The sequence below is a fragment of the Quercus suber genome, unplaced genomic scaffold, assembly GCF_002906115.3.
Source record: "Quercus suber isolate HL8 unplaced genomic scaffold, Cork oak 2.0 scaffold_68, whole genome shotgun sequence".
Lineage (NCBI taxonomy): Eukaryota > Viridiplantae > Streptophyta > Magnoliopsida > Fagales > Fagaceae > Quercus > Quercus suber.
The window spans coordinates 1,153,079-1,159,946 of NW_027069533.1; the positions used below are offsets into that span (position 1 = coordinate 1,153,079).

The 6,868-nt window shown below is 33.8% G+C and overlaps 1 pseudogene; it reads left to right on the forward strand.

Moving 5' to 3' along the window:
• Positions 1-3,720: 3,720 nt before the first annotated feature.
• On the forward strand, positions 3,721-4,276 carry LOC112037119 (germin-like protein 9-3; annotated as a pseudogene).
• The last annotated feature ends 2,592 nt before the right edge of the window (positions 4,277-6,868 follow it).

Genomic DNA, 6,868 nt, shown 5'->3' on the forward strand with positions numbered 1-6,868 from the left:
GGATAGCGTTCATTATTTATAACAACTAATTTATGATATCTCCTTATTCTTTGTGTTTTATGATTTTTTTTTTTTAAATTATTCTTCTTGTTTAGAGGAGTATTAAAGTATTAATCATCAGTTTGTCGGCCGGCATTAAAAACCCTTTCTTTTTAGTATGATCAAAGACACAAATTCTTTCACTCCTCTACTTTATTGGATAAGAATATGTATGCAACAAAAATTTGAATTCAGTTCATTTGTGATTTAATTTCTGCAAAGATTTTGGGATGAAAATCATAGTATATTTTGCTGCAAACAATGTAGAGTTAGATTTCTCTTTAATGTCTACACTCGGGTGCTGACTTGGGATGAAAATCTTTAAATTTCATTGGGCGACAGTTTGGAATTGGCAAAAAAAATGTATAACAAAGTTTCCCTTTCATGTCTACACAACCGGCAATTGATCTCTCTCACTTCATACTGTTGTTGCAAAATATCTTTAAATGGCAATATGGCATAATAGTTAATACCCCCTCTTCCCGTTTGTAAAAGGACGTTGTGTGATTTCTATTAACTTTTTTATGCATAATCGAATCTCTCAACTTATATTTCTGAATTAAGACGGACTTCTACCTAAATTAGATTAGAGGACTTTAGGATCCTAATGACTAATATGGTGAAATGTACTATTTGGAATTAGGTGACTAATTACTCTTTAAAATCCTAATGATTGGTGGCAATGTCATTTCTCATACGCTTATACCCCCCACACTATCATATTCTCGTAAGGAAAACTTGTGCATTACCATATGGGGGTTGATCCGCCAGAAGAAAAGTTGGGTTTCGACTTTGGAATAGGCATGAGCTGGGTTAATACCACTTGCTAGATATTATAGAACAGCCGGGGAGACATTTTGGCCATTCTGAGTCAAGAACTTGGAACAAGCTAGCTTTGGAAAATTATTCAATGCATTCCTTTGAAAGTAAAAATTTTCGCTTCATACTTTTTAGTTATTCATTAAAAAAAAAATGTTTGTATGGATCGAGAGTTTTACAATTTGGAGTAGTCACTTGTTTATTTAAGGAATAAAAGTAAGAAAACCAAAAATACAGGAAATACATATTTATTTCATTATAAATTCAAATTACATGATAATAAATAATAAAAAATTACAAGACTTTTTTTTCTCCTAGTTACAACCTAAGTAAAATTAGATAGCATTGGTTCCTAGTTACATTCTACATATGTAAAATTCTAGTAAATGCATAATCTTAAACAACTAATCTAAAATCAAGATTACGAGATGAGAAGGTAATATATTAAGAATTCATCTCATTCGACTTAAATAAGTCTTCTAGGAAATAATGGCTTTTGTCATGACATACATAATCAAATTCATCTAACCATGTTGTGCTAATATAAAATAAATAAAAAGAAAATTCAGTCATGTGATCATGCAATCAATTTCTATTTCTTCTTATGAACATATAATAATTCAAAGCACCGAAAATCAGATTTTGACCATCTAATCAATTCGTGTTATCATGTGAAATTCTATGCATCAGTTTGATCATTTCATGTCATGCTATTCATTAAAATCAAAATTTTCATCAAGAAAGTAATATCAACTAGTTAAAACTATTGTCTTAGCAACATGTGATATTTATTATGCTTTAACCCATGTCATAAAAAAAAATTATATTAACTAGTCACATACCCAAGCAATGCATTGAACTGGATAATTATTTTGTAATTGCAGAATAATGTATAATTTATTTTATAGAATTTGTTAAAGATAATTTGTTCTCCCTAAAATTAAACATGATAATAAAAAAAATCATAACAAAATTGCACTTCATACTCAAATGATAGGCACACTCATATTGTGTGATGATATAAATTCAATTCTCACATCCAAAAACACAAAGTACTAACTCAATCAAAAATAAAATCAAAGCTATAAGTATGAGAGGTTGCACCCTTAACTCTCTCTAAGTGCTTCAAGGATGTTTCTTGATGCTTGTTGGTTGTGTATCCTGCTCTATTTATTGAGAGGAGGTCAAAGTTTTAGAGTTCAATCACAACTCCTCAATTTCATAGTTATCACAACTCATATTTCTTCCATGGTAGGATAAAAGTAGATATCAGAAAAAGCAAGTTTCTTGAAAATTTGAGGTTTAAAAAAAAAAAAAAAAATAGTTATAGTATGCTGCTTACTCCATAGTTCAAACATTCCCCCCCTCCCCCCCTAGAGTCCCAAGTACTTTTTGCATAAGGGGTGTCAATTAAATTACAAGACCCTTGGCATACTACTTGGGGGTCAGAGTGATGATTGACACTTTGACCTCTAGGCCACTTGATTTTTTGATTAGTTGTGGGAAAATTATGAGTTTAAAGAAGATATTTATCCACTTAATGATTATATTTTGCTAGGGGATCTTGTAGGGTTTAAAAATTTATTAACCATCCCTTTTTATGAGATTGTAATAAACTAAGTATCCAAAAACCATAATTATACACTAGAATTATCCTGTGCATTTTTGTACACTCTATCTTTAAGCTTAAACCAATGAGATTTTGACATGTAATTACTTTTTTTAGAACCAATTATAATTAATTAGTCATAATCACCTGTGATTAATCTTAGTTTCAAGAATGCTTATTATAGGCAAAAATATGGTGTGACTTGATCTCTTGATTCAGTGGTTGATCTTCTCACCTGAGGTGTCTTTTTGATCATTAGGAGCTTTGATGGTATTAATAATTAAGTTCTCATTCATCTAACGGTTCAAATAACAATCATAACCTTGTTATGTTAGGTTGCAAAATTGGAATTTTATAACTTTAAATTTCGAGGACTAAAACCGCTAATGGAATTTTGGAACCAACACTGTATTTAACCCTTTAATTTTCATACCACTATCATATGGTTGTGCCTTATTTTTTTTTTAGAAACAAATTAACTGCTAAACACACACACACTTTAATTACACACTCTTACCGAGCTCAAACACATTACTTAACTCAAAGTACCGCTACAAAATGGCCTAACACATTGCTAAAGAAGTTGATTTGGTGAAATTTAAGCAATTCAATTACATGGAAATGTTGGACAGCGTCAACAATATTAAACAGCAAGATTGATCGTATGCGTTTATCTTTTAGCTGCTATGATGCGAAGTACTTATATAAAATAAATAAATAAAAAGCCATGATGAATCCAATTTCTACTTGACCTTGTTCTATAACTGAAAATATTCCTCAAATTTCAAATGCAGGCCCAATCCTCACCATGAACTTAACTTCAGCAAAATCTATGCTAAATTAAGAAACTAGCTTTAACGAATGGCAGATCATATACATTTGGTCTATTATTCATCAAAAAATATTTTCTTGATTTCTTTTGACAGCCAAATCACATGGCCAAAAATAAAAAATAAAAAACTACAGGTACAAGAAGAATGACTTTGTAGCTTTCATCGATTTTTTGTCATGCAAAGGCCTGCAGAAGGAGTACAAACACAATGGCCTCTCCTTAAGCTTCTATACCGAAAACACCTTATAAATACTGGCCTCTCTACTATGAATAAGGACCTCACTCCAGCACAATAACCATCATCAAAGTACCGTATTAGCTTTTCCATTCCCTATACCTCAAGTTCTCTAATTCCGTGGCCTCTAAAACTGTCACCATGAAATTCTTCTCACTTCTAATTTCTTCATTTGCCATCATCCAAATGGCAAGAGCTGGAGACCCAGACATCCTCTCTGACTTCATAGTCCCCGCTAATGTCACCACAATTGATGCAAGTTTCTTCACGTTTACTGGCATGCGTTTCCTTGCCCTTACCACTACCTTCAAAGTCTCAAAAATAAGTTTGGCCGAGTTCCCAGCTCTCAACGGACAGAGTGTTTCTTATGCTGTACTTCAATTCCCAGCTGGCACCCCTAACCCACCCCACATTCATCCTCGTGCTTCTGGGCTCCTTTTCCTGATTCGAGGTACCCTTCAAGTCGGGGTTTGTTGATAAAACCAACAAGCTCTTTACTCAGACACTACAAATAGGTGGTATCTTTGTGTTTCCTAAGGGACTCGTGCATTTTCAATACAATGCTGATCCGCAAGAACCTGCTCTTGCGATTTCAGCTTTTGGGAGTGCAAATGCTGGAACAGTTTCACTTCCCAACACTTTGTTCGCTACTGGCATTGACAACAGTATCTTGGCTAAATCCTTCAAGACTGATATTGCTACCATTCAGGCTCTTAAGGCTGGTCTTGCTTCCAAGCCTTGAGTATAGCATTCATTACCAATAACAAGTAACAACAACTTTATGATATTGACCCCCTTATTCTTTGGTGTTTTATGATTTTTTTTTTTTTTTTTGGGGGAATAATTATTCTTCTCGTTTAGAAGAATATAAATCATTCAGTTTGGCAGCATTAAATGTTGTTTCTTTTTACTATCATCAAAGACAAATTCTTTCACTTTTCCACTTTATTGAATAAGAATATGTATGCAACAAGAATTTGAATTCAGTTCATTTTATCTTGATTTAATTTCTGCAAATATTTTGGAAGGATCAACCTTCTCATTTTTATGCTTCACTCTGTTTCTCATCAACCAAATCCTGTCACAAAGTATAGCAGCAAACATTGGAAAGTTAGATTGCTCTTTAATATCTACACCTGTGACCTGAGTGCCGACTTGGGATGAAAAATAGTTGAATTTCACTAGGAGACAGTTTGGAGGTTAAGCTTGTTTAATCTTAGTGGCCGCTGAGAATTTTTCCCACAACAATATTGTATAGGACATTGACAAAAAATGGACAACAAAGTTTCTTTTTTGTGTCTACACAACAGGCAATTGGTCTCTCCCACTTCATACCATTGTAGCAAAAGATCTTTAAATGACACGAACTCCACAAAAGCTTCCATAAAATTAAGCTACTTAAAAGCCTCTCTCGTGTCTTCAATGTCCATAACTTAGACCATTCCTTTATTTGGAAAGGCACTACATACAATACTGGACAGGCCAAGGTATTCCTTTGTAATGTGATCCGAGTAGTAAAGACCAAACCAAGCAAGGTATTCATTACTCTCACTTGAACGAGTCTTCTAATTTAATCTTCAGAGGATCAGAGATCAACGTCCCTGATCTAGGAATTATGTTTGCATCTGCAAGTTCCCCAAACAATTCCGAGGGACCAAACTCTCTCTCTCTCTCTCAGTTTAGTTAGAGTCCTTATTGTGATTCCCTTACATCCTGAACACTCACCATCTATGAAAAACCCCCCAAAGCATTGAACCAAATGGTAGGCCATTTGAATTGGGAGTCTAACATAGCTATTCTGCAATTTTCATATCTGAGTCCATTCCTTTAAAATCTTGTGTAATATACTATATCCCGCTTTCGCATATGCAAATCTTAGGTCAAACCATTTAATCTCAAGAGTAAGAACTAGCCCTATGTTTAAAGGGAGGGAGTTGGAGGGGTGGACAAAAGGTCGCCAAATAAAAGAGAAAATAGTTCCACCCATCATGGAACTTCTATAGCAAGGTGTCATTACTTTCTCAGCACAACCTAGATAGTACAGACCAACGCATTTAAGGTGCAACTAAGTTCAATTATCTTTCGTTACGACAATACATAAATTGGACATACAAGTTTATCAAATTAACTTCATTTCCAACTCTTTCTTGCCAACCCCATTACCTGGTTCATAAAATCCCAACATGCAAGTTCCAACAAATTAATTTAAGACATGGAATTAAAATCACAATAGCTGTAGCAAAACTTGATCAGACCCAATTCCAATTGTCAGAGTATACAATCCATCAATTTAATGTATCAAATCAGTTCCAACAACAGAATTGATTTTCAAATAGCACCCACGTCTTATTTTCTTAGTGAATAGCCACAGAAATTGAGGGCAATTTTAAGTGTTAAGCCCCAGTATCAATCTGAAAGCCTTACATTATCAAATGCCAGCGGCAAAATCATTGGCAGGGATGGAAATAGCTCCAGCATTTGCACAATTGCACTGCCATAAATAGATACAGATATAACAGGTCTTCTAGTTTTCACATTGTATAGGCAGTACTAGTGTGTGTCAGTGTGTGTGTGTGTGTGTGTGTGTATTGGTTTACTAGCATTCCCCCTAAGTGAGCAAAAGCCAATTGATAAACTAGTCTCTAGCTTGTTCTGATATTGTTCTTCTTCGGCTATATCCCAAATTGTGGACATGTATTTTTGGATTGCTGAAATGAGCCAGATGATGCCCCCAAAGAAAATGAGATAGCTGGCACACTCCAATATTTTCATGCAAATGTATTTGCTTAAATCTCATCTATTACATTTTCTGAGCTGGATTAGAGCTCACGCATATAAAAGAAGTGTTACAGTTAAAACTTGGCATCAAATTACATAACTTGCAAAACGTCTTAATCCAAGATACAGCAAATTTTACTGCTAAATAATAACGTCAACTTCTAAAATACAAAACAAAAGATGAAAAGAAGATACTGAGAAATTTATTTATTATATTGATGATGTGATATCAATAATATTTATTGTTAAGTCAATTTGTATGTATTTTATAATAAAATTGTTAAGCATTTTCCTTATAGATGTGAGGGTTGCATCGAATCAGTTATCTATAAACTAAAACTATTAGATACTATCTACGCTCCACTGAAGCAATTGACTGGAACAGACGCATTTGCTTGTTGGAATTCCCAATGAAGATCGGACCCAACTCAAGATAAAGCTTATTTATTTTTGTTTATTTAGCAAATGAGTAAAGCTCAAACATGATGAGTCCAAATCTTCTGTCCCACTTTTCCTGCTCCACTCTATACTCCACCAATAAATACTTGCCACGTGT